This window comes from Bos taurus, chromosome 16, assembly GCF_002263795.3.
Source record: "Bos taurus isolate L1 Dominette 01449 registration number 42190680 breed Hereford chromosome 16, ARS-UCD2.0, whole genome shotgun sequence".
Classification (NCBI taxonomy): domain Eukaryota; kingdom Metazoa; phylum Chordata; class Mammalia; order Artiodactyla; family Bovidae; genus Bos; species Bos taurus.
Window position 1 is genome coordinate 22,523,209 of NC_037343.1, and position 17,029 is coordinate 22,540,237.

Here is a 17,029-nt window from a genome sequence, read left to right on the forward strand (position 1 = left end):
ACTTTGATTTTGCTTTTTAACAGACTTGATGGCAGCAGTGAGATTGAAGAGGACTTCCAATGGTGTCAGGGACGACAAAAACACAGGTGTTACCTGCAAACCAGTTTGAGTTCTCTTTCTTGCCATTTCCAACAGCCATGGATAATCTCCTCCAGGTTCTGAGCTATAATCTCTTTCCATCAAACTCCTTATCTATCTTTTGAGTCAGTTCCCCATTTGACTGGAATCCTTAGTTCCACGTTGAGAACCACTGATTGGTCAGACCATATTCCCTCATTTGATTGGAAACCCCAACTCTTAGTTCTGTCCCCAGATTCCACATTGGAAATGTCACGCGAGTGCATGTTCCTGGTTCTTTGTCTCGTCACAACAAAGATTTGGAGCGACGGACATTAAAGCCCTTGGCTCATCACAGCTCTTGGGTCTTGGACAAACCGTGTTATAGCTCTTAGGCAAATCAGTGTTACAGCTCTATTTTATTTAGAAGATAGCAGGAGAGAGAGAGGGAGAGAGGGGGAGAGAGAGAGAGAGAGAGAGAGAGAGAGCGAGCACACGCACGCAGGAGAGAGAGAGTCTGTGAGAAAGCGCTTTGGCTCCTCCTTTTATATGTTTTTTCCTCCACCTGGGCCTGCCCTATGCAAATTGGGTTTAGCCAGGAGTGCTGTTTGTTCTGCCTGAAGTCTTCACTCTGGCCCTCGGACCTTCCTTTGATCTTCCTTGTTTTTTAGCCACCGCCATTTTGGACTCCTTTTCCCTATTCTACCTACCTAACAGAAACCTCTGGGTTTAGTCCAGTTTCCCTGGTTTTTTGGAATCCTTCCTAGATTTCACACTAGGAACTACTGTTAGCAGCTGTAGCTGCCCATCTGTTTGGAATCAGTCCACAGTCCCCATTCTTTAGGGTCTGCTTGTTTTGTTTTTTCCCCCCACATCTCAGTGGCACATTGGGAATTGTTGGTGGTGCACCCAGAGCCTTCTCTTGGCCAAGTCAAAGTAATATCTCTGGTTACTGCTATATATTACAGTGTACATGTTTGTTTATCTTGGTCTGTGTAGATAGAAGCTACATTAATGGGAATCAAAAAGCCACAAAAAAATCAGTGAGCACTGATTGAGCATTTAAAAGCTATTTGGATACTTTCCACCTAATCCAAAGAGTCCCATGTTAGGATAAGTTGGTTACAGAACAAGTTAGATAGACACATGTCACCCACCAACCTAAAGAAAATTACCATGTAATGAGATATATTGGGAAATTAAAATTTCCCAACCCAGTGGTACAACCCTTTTAGGTTTTAATTTGGCACCAAGAAATCCAAAGACTTAGCTAAAAAATTAACAGATAGTATTTTTAATAGTTTTAGTTTTAAATAATTAAGAAATTAATAACAATTTTAATTTTTAATAATTTTAAGCTCCAAAGAGTCAAGCAAGGCACCTCCAATATATATGCCTATTTTACATCTAAGAATAATGGTTCCAGAAGTTATACACGTCTTGTTGCTGTTCAGTCGCTCAGTCATGTCTCACTCTATATGATCCCATGGACTGCAGCACACCAGGCTTCCCTGTCCTTTACTATCTCTCAGAGTTTGTTCAAATTCATGTTTCTTGAGTCGGTGATGCCGTCCAACCATCTTATCCTCTGTCGCTCCCTTCTCCTCCTACCCTCAATTTTTTCCAGCATCAGGATCTTTTCCTAAAAGTTGACTCTGCATCAGGTGGCCAAAGTGTTGGAGCTTCAGCTTCAGTATCAGTCCTTTCAATAAATATTCAGGGTTGATTTCATTTAGGATTGACTAGTTTGCTCTCCTTGCAGTCCAAGGGACTCTCGAGAGTATTCTCCAAAACCACAGTTCCAAAGCATCAATTCTTAAGCAAGTGCTCAGCCTTCTTTATAGCCCAACTCTCGCATCTGTGCATGACTACTGGAAAAACCAAGCGGCAAGTGCTGTCTCTGCTTTTTAGTACAATGTCTAGGTTTGTCATAGCTTTGCTTCCAAGGAGCAAGCATCTTTTAAATTCATGGCTGCAGTAATCAATGCAGTGATTCTGGAGCCCAAGAAAAGAAAATGTTACTGCTTCCTCCACTTTTTCCCCTTCTATTTGCCATGAAGTTTTTTCATGTTGCGTTTTAAGCCAGCTTTTTTACTATCCTCTTTCACCCTTATCAAGATGTTCTTTCGTACAAGAATGTAAACAAAAGTCCACCAAATCAGTGGACTTACAGGACTCTCCAGATCACCCTCAAAGGTGGGAACCCATGTGGGTTTCTGCCAGAGTTGGTAGGACTCTGAGGGAGTTTTCATTTTCCCCTTAGTCAGCTAAAGGGAAACTGAAAATTCTAATTAATGAAATCTTTCCTAATTCTGGTAGATATCAGAGCTACACTCTCTACTTTAAGCTTCACTTAAAACTTACAGATGGGAAGCTGGGAAAACTGGCAAAAGCTGGCTAGTGATGAGAATTCTCAATATAGTCAGCTCTCCTGGATCTCAGTCCCTAGTTCTCAACAGAAAGAGGAAAATAAATGTCCTTTGTACCCTGACATACTTCTTGAGTCTAAGGGATGATTTAATACTGCTGGAAGGCCTGAGACAGGTTTGTTGATTCAGTCCCGGTTCTTTCTCACTACTTGAGACTCACCAGGGAGAAATATGAGTGGGCAAGTCGCATCAACATTGGGACCTACAAAGCAAGATTGCTCCCAGATGGATGAACCTGTGGTTGACCAGCAGCCCAGTGTTGAGCAACCTCAACAAGAGGAACCACCAGCTGAGATTCAGGATATCACACCTAGAAAGGAGGAAGTACATGGAGAGGATCCAGTGAATCGTGATGAAGAAGAGGAGAAGGATCCCTTTGAAGATTCTGGCCTGAAAGCTGATCTCCAGCAATTGGCTGTGGCAAAGACTGGGGGTGAAGGTGGAGATGGTTCTAATGTCAGGGAGCAGTTTGCATCAAATATAGAGCCTGTTGAAATGCCAGAAGCAGGTGAAGGGCAACCATTTGCTTGAAAGAAGATAAACTGAAACCATCTATGCTGTTCTTATGTTGTGTATTTGACTATTAAAGTTCGGTCAATAAAGTTTCATTTTCTACTTCCAAAAAAAAAAAAAAAGAATTTTTCTGTTTTTCAGTAGTTGGTCAAATTAAAGATTGATACTCAGAATCTAACAGAAAAATTTTTTGGCCTTCTTCCTCAAGCTAAAATAAAACTATGTACCCATAGGGAAAGAAAATCTTTCTAAAGCCTTTGTGGAAGGATTTACTAAAACATTCCAAAGACAAGCAGCTCTAAACCCACAGAACATAGAAACCTTCTGATTTCCATTTTAGTTGGAAATCTCCCTGATATAAAAAAAGCAAATTAAAGATAATGTGACTGGAAGAGTGGAACAAGCTATGATGTCATTTAAGTTGCAAACCAGTTATTTGAGGAATTAAAAGCAATTGTCCCTATAGTCGTGTCCAAAGAGTCGGACACGACTGAGCGACTATCTGATCTGATCTGTCCCTATAGTACAAATCTTTGCAAAACCAGAAATGCAGTTCTAGAAACAATCAGAGTCCACCTACCTTTTTAAACAATTATCCTCACCTATTCATTCCCTGCTGTCTGCCTGCAGTGCTGGTACCGGGGGTTGATCCCTAGGTTGGGAAGATACCCTGGAGAAGGAAACGGCAACCCACTCCAGTATTTTTGCCTGGAAATGTCCATGGACAGAGGAACCTGGCAGCCTACAGTCCCTGGGGTCCCAAAGAGCTGGACAGGACCCAACAACTTCACTTTCTTTCTTTCTTCTTCTATTCATCTCAAAAGGCTTACATGTATTGTAAAAATTCTAGCCATAGGAAACAAAAGTCCTTCTTAGAGGAACTAGCATTCTTTCCCTGTGCCTTTGAGATGTAAATGTTCTTCTTGATCTCTGCATGAACTCTTATTTATGTCATCTCTTTAAAATACAAACTTCAGGGAGGTAATTCTTATCAGAAGGAAAAACAAAAGGAGGAAAGGTTATTTTAAAACCTAGACAAAATGAAAAAAATCCTAAAGTGTCTTCTTTGTAAGTATTAATAAAAAAACTTTAGCCAGTTGAGGTTGGGCGGGTAACCTTAAATTATACGTCAAAAATGTAATTGGGATCCAACTTCTCTTATAACTAGTGAGTTTTGTATTACTGCACCTGATTCATGACTGCAATTTTCAAAAAAAGCCTTACGGATTCTGTGTCTATAAGTTTATGTATGTCCATGTAGATGTGTGATATTTTCTACCTGTGAATGGTATTACTAAAAATTAATTTGTAAAAGAGCTCTATTTTATTGGCTTAAAGAAGATTAAGTTCCTCTATGAATGAAGGATTCTTAAAACTTCCAGAAACATAATAGAAACGAATCCAAATGCTTTTCAAATTTATATGATCTGGACATTTATTTGGGATTAAAGCTAATCATGGGGGTTTAATTAAAACAGGCATGTTGTTAGAGTTTGCAGCATTAAATATATTTTATTCTACCCAGATTTAGGAAAGGTCAAACAAGTTCATGGTATCTCTTAGAAAATTTGTCAGCAAGAAAAATAGTTTAAAATGATAGCTAATTTTGTCTAATATCTCATTAAGTTTTTATCACTAGTCAATGTGTAATCATTGGAAGCAGTGAATTAAATAGCTGAAAGAGGAACAAAATTTAGAAGCAACTTTTCAAGGATGTAGAGACTTTAGAAAATGTTTACTTAAAATTAATTTCTAAAACATTTTGGTAACTTGAAAACATAGGTTCCTCTGAGTTGTTTAATGATGGAAATTAAAAATCTAGATCATTTCTAAATAAGATAAAATAGTAAAATACTAAAACATTAATTACTGAACTTTTATCCACTTTTGGCTTCCTTTTGAATCAGGAATCCGAGTTTTTGTTCACAGGGCCAAAGAATGAACTTCAAGAACATACAAACACTCATGGTAGCAAGAGAACAGGATTTATTAAAGAGAAAGAAAGTACAAAGCTCTCAGCATAGACACTGAGAAGGGGTAAAGAGTTCCCCAACGGCAGGTCTTTTTATATCTTTAATCTGTGCGTTTTTGGTGGGCTCCTGTCCTTAAAATACTTAATTTTAACCGATCAGTTCTCAAGATGCTTAACATTTGTATGGCTTCTCTCCATCTTCAGATCACCTTTTTCATGTCCCCTGGCCATTCCACAATGGACCAGATGTATGGTCTTAAGATTAATGATCACCAGTTATTTTTCCCTCAGGCATATGGAACAGAAGTTAATTACTGCCCTTCTCTGGATCTGAGTGCTGATAATTTATCAGACCAAGGACACATTCCAGGAATGTGGGACAAAGGGTATAGCTTTAGGCTAATGGAACAAGATGTTTATTGAAAACAAGACCAAGGTCTCAGAGTCCTACACTGACTGCCTAGCAATTTCTCCCTCACTTTCACAGATAAACCAATTACACTGGGATCAATTAGTAAATGTACTTTGTGCCACACTAAAAAATTTAGTATGAAAAAGCATGGGAACACAAAGCAAGGGTATCCAAAGTAAAACTACCTGTGTGGTTGACAGACTCTTTAAGTTTTACTGGCCTCCATGGCTGTCACCTTTCAGCCCAGAGCCACAGACTCAAATGGGAATTACCAAGAGGTATTCTGACAAAGGTCCGTATACTCAAAGCTGTGGTTTTCCCAGTAGTCATGTACAGATGTGAGAGTTGGACAATAAGAAGGTTGAGTGCCCAAGAACCTATGTTTCCAAATTGTGGTGCTGGAGAAGACTCTTGAGAGTCCCTTGGACTGCAAGTAGATCAAACCAGTCCATCCTAAAGGAAATCAATACTAAATATTCATTGGAAGGACTGATGCTGAAGCTGGAGCTTCAATACTCTGACCACCTAATGTGAAGAGCTGACTCATTGGAAAAGATCCTGATGCTGGGAAAGATTGAAGGCAAAAGGATAAGAGGGCAGCAGAGGATGTGATGGTTGGATAGCATCACCAACTCAATGGACATGAATTTGAGCAAATTCTGGGAGATAATGCAGGACACAGAAGCCTAGCATGCTGCAGCTCATAGGGTGGCAAAGGGTCGGACACGACTTAGCAATTGAACAATAACAGCAATTCATGATTCAAAATTTGTTTCCTCTGGAAGATCCCTGATCCCCTGCCTAGGAGTAAATGTAAATGAAGCTATGATGGGATCCTCCCCTTAATTCTGGAAAGTATTGCAGAATCTGCTGCTAAAGCAACAACTGCCCAATACAAATCCTCATACTCTCTGGCCAAAGTAGTTCCTGATCATAGGATGGCCTTTGATTATCATTTAGCTGAGCCAGGAGGTATCTGTGCCGTGGCCCACACCACCTGCTACACCTGGATTAGCATTTCTGGGGAAGTTAAAACTCAGTTAGCTATGTAAGATCCCCGAGAAAGACACTTGGCCTAAAAAGATGACTCCTTCAGTGGAGCCTTTCTTTGATCTATCTGATTTTGATTGGTTAGGATTTGGGGGACAATGGATCTGAAGTGCTCTCGAAATATTGGGAATTATAATAATCGTAGTTTTCTCCCCTATACTCGTGTTCTCTTGAAAGCTTTAAATGCACGATCACAGCTGCTAACCACCAAGTAAATAATCTAAGACTGGAAGACCAAAAGTGAAACAGAGAATGACCAACTTAAAACACATGAATCTAAATTTGCGGCCTGTGGATACCACAGACATTCGGCAAAAAAACATCATCACTTATGAATATCAAGCAGAGGATCCAGGAAAGCTGTGAGAATTACCAAGCAATATTTGGGAGTTAGCACTCTTTAAATGTTGATCACATCTCTTATTTTTGAGTCTATCAAAAGTCTATTAAAGTCTATCAAAACTGGGGAAACTGTTAAAAAAAAAAAAAAGGAGAGAGAGAGAAAAGAAAGAAAAACACCAGGCCCAAAATGGAGTTACTTGTGCTAAACCTCAGTGAGCAAAGACTTAATACCTAGTCTAACTGTGGTTTCAACCTCTCCCCGAAGTATGACCTTTAACCAGTCAGGAACTATCTGGTCAGTACTAGTGAGGTAAACTGTCCGAAAGACCTCTCCTGACCCCCACAGGAAGGTGACCTTGCCCGAAACAATCCACTCACTGCCAGAAACTTCCTTTTCCCCTCCCTCTTCAGCTTACAAAAGGTTTCCACTTGGTACAGCTCCTTGGAGCTCTGTTCTATCTGGATGCTACCCTATTCATGAATAATGAAATAAAGCCAATTAGACCTTCAAATTCACTCAATATTGTTTTTTTTTAAACACAAAGAAAACAGTAAGATATACACACATGATATTAGTAATTACCATAACTAAAAATAAAACAAAATATCACCTGAGAATTTTCCAGAATTAAAAAATGATTTGAGTCCTCATATTGAAAATCCAAACATCAAGGAGGTAGTTTTTGTTCTCTAAACTGTTTCAAATGTTTTCTAAATGACTTCCCTCATTCAAGTGATCCATACTGATCTCCTTAAATCATATAGACCACTTAATTTTCTATATCCTCATATTTTCTTAACACCTTTTAGCTTATCAAAACCTTGGATCAAACTCGTCTCCATTATGTTATTTTGACCTCTTCATTTCTCCTTTTTCATTTTCTTTGTAGTTTTCTGAGAGCTTTGCACCATTGTACGCAACAGACCACATCACAGAAAGAACAACTGAATAAAGTGGAATTATTGAAAAGTAGTGATGGGAACACATGATGGATATTTCTCATAAATATCATCAATAACAACTAACTTTGGTTATTGATTATTACTGCACTATCTAGCTGTGAAACAGAACTTTCAAAAGTATTTTGAATACATCAGGAGAAATATGAAGTTCAGGCCTTCAGTTCACCCTAAAGTTTTCTCCATTTACATTAGCAACATTCTCTAATCCTTAATCCTCAGACATGTATGCTCAGTAAAATCACAGAATCATGTATTGATTAAATTCAGCTGTATAATTACCCAAAGCACAGTTCTAACAGCATCCTGTTATCAGTCAAAAATACTTTAAAACCTTAACACAAAAGGTTACAAATTGATTATTTGTAATATCCTAAATCCCTTTATTGCATCTCTACAAGTCCCACACTTTTTTAGCCCTCACTTCCTAACAAGCACTTTAAAAAAATCCTAGAAACACATTAATTATAGAAGAATCCTCAACCTTGTTTTCTTCGATGATTTACATAAGCTCCTCTTTGCAATCCTCTTCTTTGCCAGGCCTTTCCTTAACCTTTCCTATGACACCCTTTTTCCCTAAGATCATTTGAAATGGAACTTTCACTGGAGCAGGGAGGAAGTGGAGCTTCAGCCCTTCCCTGACCTCTTGGGGACAGACTGCACTGTACTGAAGGCTCTTCTCTTTCATTAGAACCTAATGATGCCATTGCCTATAATCCTAATTGCTTAGTTTGTCTGTAACAAAATTTTCTGAGATGTTTGCCTTTGGTAAGCCAAGATAAAAAGCTTCCTAGAGACAAGTACAGAAAACAGACAAATCCTGTTTTAGGGGACTTCTCTTCTAGGTTTGGGTTTCTGCCAGAGGTCCCTTCCTTTTGTAACATAATCCAATCCAAGATAGAAGAGTGTTTCCCACAGCCTGATGCCCTATGATCAATGTAGGCTTACATATTTCATGAATTTAGAACCAAGGTTTTAGTTGTAGGTTTTCCTTATAAAAGTGCCTTTTTAAGAAAACTGGATCTGTTGACTTACTGAACATTACAGAGCTTTTATGAGGTATGATGATGAATTAGCTATAAAAGCAGAAGGATTTACAGGTTCTAATTCCTGTTAAATGCATATCAGTTTAAAAAAGAGGAGATAACTGTGCTGTACAACATGTATTCAAATTTTGCCAAATCTAGATGTTTGAAAACGGGTTCAAGGTGTTAGCCAAACCAAAAACGCAGTTATAGTCACCCAATTCTGACTTATGCCATGTATTTAAGCCCATTTCCCATTGGGCTGTTTCCCAGAATGAGCACTCTCTGTTGACTGCCTTAAAATATAGACCAAGTTCAGCAAAACATTACATAAACAAAGGGAATTATTCTGTTTCTCTGCATCACACTGAAATGCAACCCAATTATGATTTATTGTCCATATGAGTGGCCTTGATTTTTTAGTGTAGGTCAAAAACAAGTGTCTTTTAAGAAAACAAACTTATGGATACCAAAGGGGATGCGGGGTGGGGAGGTGGGGGGAGATATACTGGGAGTTTGGGATTAATAGATACACACTACTACATATAAAATAAATAAACAACAATGATTGACTGTATAGTAGAGGGAACTATATTTAATATCTTATAATACCTTAAAATGTAAAATAATCTGAAAAGGAATATATGTGTGTGTGTGTGACAGCTCCAGTGGAAAAGAACTCACCTGCCAATGCAGGAGACATATAAGAGACATGAAGTTTGATCCCTGGATTGGGAAAATCCCCTGGAGGAGGAAATGGCAACCCACTCCAGTATTCTTGCCTGGAGAATCCCATGGACAGAGGAGCCTGGTGGGCTACAGTCCATAGTGTCGCACAGAGTTGGACACAACTGAAGGAACTTAGCATCCATATACACACACATATATCTGCATCACTTTGCTGTACACCAAAACTATCACAGTGTTGTAAATTAACTATACTTCAACTTAAAAATGGTTAAAAATACCTTTTAGGTATGTAAACTGTGAGCCATTATTTTGTATTATAATCAAAACACTCATTGATCTGCAGCTGGGAGAGACTTATTCTCAATGTTGTCTTAATACTTCTGATATTCTTTTCAAATGTCACTGGAATATTACTATAAAACTAAGATGTAAATACATAAACATGTTAATCCATTAAACACTGGGCAAAAACAGATTACATGATTATTTAACTTCACCTCTAACCAATATAATGATAGCACAAAAATCTATGTATTTTCTCCATTTCCTCTTTATTATATACAGAAAATATGAAAGGTCAGTAATTAAATATGTGGTGTGAATACCATTATGGTTAGTAGAACACTAATTGATTTAGTCTTTAGGAGATGAACTGTTGTACACTGTATTCAGTTTGGTTAAAAAACCACCCCCAAAGTTCAGATAAGTATCTGAACTTTATCCGAACTATCCAAACTTCCTTTAGTTTGTGATTCAACTCTGAAAATCTCATGAGAACAGATGCTCTTATAGCGTGCTTTTACTTCCTGCTTCATTGTGAGAACCAGGTTTCCACAGAAATTCTTACACGCATAAGAAGTCTGAATGCATGATGCTCTTTAGAGACATTTTCTCCCATGTAATTTAAGATTTGTTATTGCTTCTATCCAATTGAAATTCCAGTTCTTTTCTTTCTTATTATCTCCATGATGTTCTGAACATTCTGACCACTATTTTTAACTTGAAACTCTTTCTCCTTAATCCTCCATGGCATTAATTTCTCTTGATGCTCCATCTGTCTTTCTGGTCTTCCTTCAATTTTTACTCTGACCTTTGCATAATCTAAATACCCTTCATTGTTTGGGATTTCCTAGGTTCTTAGTTCATAGAATTAATATACATTAAGTACTTCCTATGTGCCTAACACTGTTGTAGGCACCCTGTTTATAGTAATAAACAAAGCAGGAGCAAACAGAAGCCTGCTCTCATGGATTGCAAGTTTTAGAGAGGGTAAATCGTAGGTAAAAAACAAAAAGAAATAAAATATTTAATAGACTAGATACTGTTAAGTTCTATCAGGGGCAATAAAGAAGAGTCATAGAGGAAAGTTCCAGGAGGGTGTCCAGTAGAAATAGGGTTGTCAAGGCATCTCACTGAGATACCATACAAACAAAGACCTGTAGGAGGTGAGGGTGGGGTCACGGGCTATCCGGAAGAAGGCCACTCCAGGCAAAGGGAACAGCGTCTGGAAAAGAGCTTGGAGACTGGTGTATGTCTGGTGTGCCTCTTGTCTTCCTTTTCTTCTTACTCTATTCATTGTCTATTCCCATGGGCTGAGTTATCAGCAAAAATGCCTGTAACACTCCCTCAAATCTGTATCTTTACGTTGAGTGCCAGACTCTAACTTCTTGCCAGACACCTGATGTCTTAGGAATATTTCAAACTCAAACCTAATATGCTTTTCCCCCCTCTTGAAACATAAACTGCCTTTGGCCTTTCTTTTATTATCACACAAATACCCACACAGAGATCAAGTAAGACACCTAGGAACCCTTTCATGTTTCTCCTTTTTCCCCTATTTTCCACATCAAACTTGCTTTTCCATTTAACACTATTTATTAAGAAATTGCTTTGTGTTAGCCTTTGTGAAATATGCTGTGATGAAAAGATTAATCAGTATGTTGATAGTGAAAGTGAAGTCGCTCAGTCATGTCTGACTCTTTGCGACCCCATGGACTGAAGCCCACCAGGCTCCTTACTCTATGGTATTCTCAAGGCAAGAGTACTGGAGTGGGTTGCCATTTCCTTCTCCAGGGGATCTTCCTGACCCAGGGATCGAACCTGGGTCTCCCGCATTCCAGGCAGACGCTTTAACCTCTGAGCCACCAGGGAAGCCCCCAATGTTGAGTACCTACTAAATGTTTTTTTTCCCCTCTATATTTGTCTACATCTCCATGACGACAGCCTAAGCTTGTCATCAGGTTATAGTAACACTCTCTCAACTGGTGTCCTGCCTCAATGTGCTCACATTTTCAGTCCTGGGATTTTTGCTTCCAAAGGTATCCTTTAAAGATAAAAATTATAAACAAAGACAATGAAGAAAGGAAATTCTTGTATTTTGACATTTAGGAAACAATTCTATTTTAACTTAAAAAAAAATGCCTTTTTTTTTTCCCCCTGGGAAAATCTGCAAAATACAATAGATGCTGCTGTGAATAAGACAGAAGGAGCATTTTGAGCAGCATGTTGTCACACAGCAAATGGTCAAGAAGTGTTCCTCGTTATTACTTAAGTATTCACAACTTCTTATCATGCTTATGAATATCAGAGTAGCTGGACAGATAGCCCCAATAATGATGACTGCACAGACACTTGCCTATCATTGGGATGAATTATATGTTTTCAAACATCCATGAATAAATAATCTCACCTGTGCCCACCTAAATCCTTGCCTCTTCAAAATAAACAGATTAGACTAGATTGTAACTATATACACTTCTAATCCTTATTTTCAACAAAGGTCAATGGAGAAGCACTACTATAAAAATACTGGTCTCAGAGGAAGAGATAGATTCTCTACCTGGTAGCAGATAACATTATACATTTCCTAATCCAGGATAATGATAAATCTTGCCAGTTTTTACCTTTAGATGAAGAAGGATATGACCTAAAGTTTGGTGTAAATTAGCCTGTAGAAAATGAAAAACTCCTCCAGATGGTTTTACTATACTAGAGAATGTTCCAGAAGGTTGCACAATACAAAATCATGGTAAGGATAAAGAAATAATAGGAAAAGAAAAGGACAGACTAAAAGTGAAAACAAGAGGAGTACAGCAACTGATTAAGTACTATGTAAACTAGGAAATCATATAAGATGACTCCACTTGCGAACTTAAAGACCAGAGCAATAGATAGATAAATGGATATCAACCCTAAAATAAAGTACTCTCAACCCCAATATCACACTCACTTATCAAAGACTTGCTAAGAAAAAAGAAAGTCGCTGAATGTTTAGGAAAACCCTGGGAAATTTTAAATCCCATTTCTCTTTCTAGCATTATTAAGGAATTTATTAAAGATTCATTGTAGTCATAAAAATATTTAGAAGATTTTTTCTAATTTTCTATTTAAGATAAAGAAATTACAAATTCCAAAATTTATATATCTACTCATACCCTCTTCCCTAAATGCCATCTCCACTCTCATGTGTACTAAGTATACAAAAATTAATGTATCAAAAATAACTCCCAGTTTCCCTTGTCACTACACCACTCCTAGCAATCGGCTCCTTTTCCTGATTCCTCTATCTCAGTGAATGACACCATTGAGCACCAATTTTCTCAGGCAAACAATCTAGGAGTCATCCTTGATCACTCTCCTTCCCTCACTTTCATTTACAGAGCCAGAGAAAATCCACTTAGCTCTATCTGTAAATGTATACTGAATTTGAATTCATATCCTTCTCCATTGTCATCTTCATAGTCACATCTGTGTTCATCTTTTCCCTTGACTATTTCAATTTCCTAACTTGCCTCCTGTTGCTTCTGTCTCCCTAAGTCTATCCTTCACATATCAGAGAAATTTTTTCATAAAAAAAAATAATAATTCTGATAAGAATTTTCTCCTTAAAGTTTCCCTATCAGAATAAATCCTAAATCCCTTATTGTCTACAGAGTCCTACATGATATGGTCCCTTCCTATTTCTCCACCTTTGTGTTCACTCAACTGTAATTCCATCACCTCCACTAGCTTTGTTCACAGTGATGCTTCCTAGGCCCACTTGACTTCGCACTCCAGGATGTCTGGCTTTAGGTGAGTGATCACACCATCTTGATTATCTGGGTCATGAAGATATTTTTTCGTATAGTTCTCTGTATTCTTGCCACCTCTTAATATTTTCTGCTTCTGTTGGGTCCAAGAAGAGAAGCAAAAAGCAAAGAGGAAAAGGAAAGATATAAGCATCTGAATGCAGAGTTCCAAAGAATACCAAGAAGAGATAAGAAAGCCTTCCTCAGCTATCAGTGCAAAGAAATAGAGGAAAACAACAGAATGGGAAAGACTAGAGATCTCTTCAGGAAAATCAGAGATACCAAGGGAACATTTCATGCAAAGATGGGCTTGATAAAGCACAGAAATGGTATGGACTTAACAGAAGCAGAACATATTAAGAAGAGGTGGCAAGAATACACAGAAGAACTGTACAAAAAAGATCTTCACGACCCAGATAATCACGATGGTGTGATCACTGACCTACAGCCAGACATCCTGGAATGTGAAGTCAGGTAGACCTTAGGAAGCATCACTACGAACAAAGCTAGTGGAGGTGATGGAATTCCAGTGGAGCTATTTCAAATCCTGAAAGAAAATGCTGTGAAAGTGCTACACTCAATATGCCAGCAAATTTGGAAAACTTAGCAGTGGCCACAGACTGGAAAAGGTCAGTTTTCATTCCAATCCCTAAGAAAGGCAATGCCAAAGAATGCTCAAACTACCGCACAACTGCACTCATCTCACACACTAGTAAAGTAATGCTCAAAATTCTCCAAGCCAGGCTTCAGCAATATGTGAACCATGAACTTCCTGATGTTCAAGCTGGTTTTAGAAAAGGCAGAGGAACCAGAGATCAAATTGCCAACATCTGCTGGATCATGGAAAAAGCAAGAGAGGTCCAGAAAAACATCTATTTCTGCTTTATTGACTATGCCAAAGCCTTTGACTGTGTGGATCACAATAAACTGTGGAAAATTCTGAAAGAGATGGGAATACCAGACTATCTGACCAGCCTCTTGAGAAATTTGTATGCAGGTCAGGAAGCAACAGTTAGAACTGGACATGGAACAACAGACTGGTTCCAAATAGGAAAAGGAATACATCAAGGCTGTATATTGTCACCCTGCTGATTTACTTTGTATGCAGAGTACATCATGAGAAACGCTGGACTGGAAGAAACACAAGCTGGAATCAAGATTGCCGGGAGAAATATCAATAACCTCAGATATGCAGATGACACCACCCTTATGGCAGAAAGTGAAGAGGAACTCAAAAGCCTCTTGATGAAAGTGAAAATGGACAGTGAAAAAGTTGGCTTAAAGCTCAACATTCAGAAAACAAAGATCATGGCATCCGGTCCCATCACTTCATGGGAAATAGATGGGGAAACAGTGGAAACAATGCCAGACTTTATTTTTCTGGGCTTCAAAATCACTGCTGATGGTGACTGCAGCCATGAAATTAAAAGACGCTTACTCCTTGGAAGGAAAGTTACGACCAACCTAGATAGCATATTCAAAAGCAGAGACATTACTTTGCCAACAAAGGTCTGTCTAGTCAAGGCTATGGTTTTTCCAGTGGTCATGTATGGATGTGAGAGTTGGACTGTGAAGAAGGCTGAGCGCCGAAGAATTGATGCTTCTGAACTGTGGTGTTAGAGAAGACTCTTGAGAGTCCCTTGGACTGCAAGGAGATCCAACCAGTCCATTCTGAAGCAGATCAGCCCTGGGATTTCTTTGGAAGGAATGATGCTAAAGCTGAAACTCCAGTACTTTGGCCACCTCATGCAAAAAGCTGACTCATTGGAAAAGACTCTGATGCTGGGAGGGATTGGGGGCAGGATGAAAAGGGGACGACAGAGGATGAGATGGCTGGCGGGCATCACTGACTCAATGGACATGAGTCTGGGTGAACTCTGGGAGTTGGTGATGAACAGGGAGGCCTGGCGTGCTGCGATTCATGGGGTCACAAAGAGTCAAACACAACTGAGCGACTGAACTGAACTGTTGGGTCCATATCATTTCTGTCCTTTACTGAGCCCATCTTTGCATGAAACGTTCCCTTGGTATCTCTAATTTTCTTGAAGAGATCTCTAGTTTTTCCCATTCTACTCTTTTCCTCTGTTTCTTTGCACTTATCACTGAGGAAGGGTTTCCTATCTCTCCTTGTTATTCTTTGGAACTCTGCATTCAAATGGGTATATCTTTCCTTTTCTCCTTTGCTTTTGGCTTCTGTTCTTTTCACAGCTATTTGTAAGGTCTCCTCAGACAGCCATTTTGCTTTTTTGCATTTCTTTTTCTTGGGGATGTTCTTGATCCCTGTCTCCTGTACAATGTTACGAACCTCCATCCATAGTTCCTTAGGCACTCTGTCTATCAAATCTAGTTCCTTAAATCTATTTCTCACTTCCACTGTATAATCGTAAGGGATTTGATTTAGGTCATACCTGAATGATCTAGTGGTTTTCCCTACTTTCTTCAATTTAAGTCTGAATTTGGCAATAAGGAGTTCATGATCTGAGCCACAGTCAGCTCCCGGTCTTGTTTTTGCTGACTGTATAGAGCTTCTTATCTTTGGCTGCATAGAATATAATCAATCTGATTTCGGTTTTGACCATCTGGTGATGTTCATCAGATGGAAAATGTCAGTTTTCATTCCAATCCCTAAGAAGGGCAATGCCAAAGAATGCTCAAACTACCACACAATTGCACACATCTCACACAGAAGTAAAGTAATGCTCAACATTCTCCAAGCCAGGCTTGGAATACATGAACCGTGAACTACCAGATGTTCAGGCTGGTTTCTGAAAAGGCAGAGGAATCAGAGATCAAATTGCCAATATCCACTGGATCATCGTAAGAGCAAGAGAGTTCCAGAAAAACATCTATTTCTGCTTTTTTGATGATGCCAAAGCCATTGACTGTGTGGATCACAATAAACTGTGGAAAATTCTGAAAGAGATGGGAATACCAGACCACCTGATCTGTCTCTTGAGAAACCTGTATTCAGGTCAGCAAGCAACAGTTAGAACTGGACATGGAACAACAGACTGGTTCCAAATAGGAAAAGGAGTATGTCAAGGCTATTTAACTTATACGCAGAGTACATCATTAGAAACGCTGGGCTGGAGGAAGCACAAGCTGGAATCAAGATTGCAGGCAGAATTATCAATAACCTCAGATATGCAGATGACACCACCCTTATGGCAGAAAGTGAAGAGGAACTAAAAAGCCTCTTGATGAAAGTGAAAGAGGACAGTGAAAAAGTTGGCTTAAAACTCAACATTCAGAAACGAAGATCATGGCATCCGGTCCCATCACTTCATGGCAAATAAATGGAGAAACAGTGGAAACAGTGGCAGACTTTATTTACTTGGTTTCCAAAATCACTGCGGATGATGACTGCAGCCAGGAAATTTTTTAAAAGACACTTACTCCTTGGAAGGAAAATTATGACCAACCTAGACAGCATATTGAAAAGCAGAGACATTACTTTGCCAACAAAGGTCCGTCTAGTCAAGGTTATGGTTTTTCTTGTAGTCACGTGTGGA

At 38.9% G+C, this 17,029-nt stretch overlaps 1 non-coding gene across 1 annotated transcript; it reads right to left on the reverse strand.

The window, feature by feature from the left end:
- Positions 1 to 11,528: 11,528 nt before the first annotated feature.
- On the reverse strand, positions 11,529 to 11,601 carry TRNAS-GGA (transfer RNA serine (anticodon GGA)). Its single transcript has one exon. It is a non-coding gene; the product is annotated as a tRNA-Ser (tRNA).
- Positions 11,602 to 17,029: the final 5,428 nt, after the last annotated feature.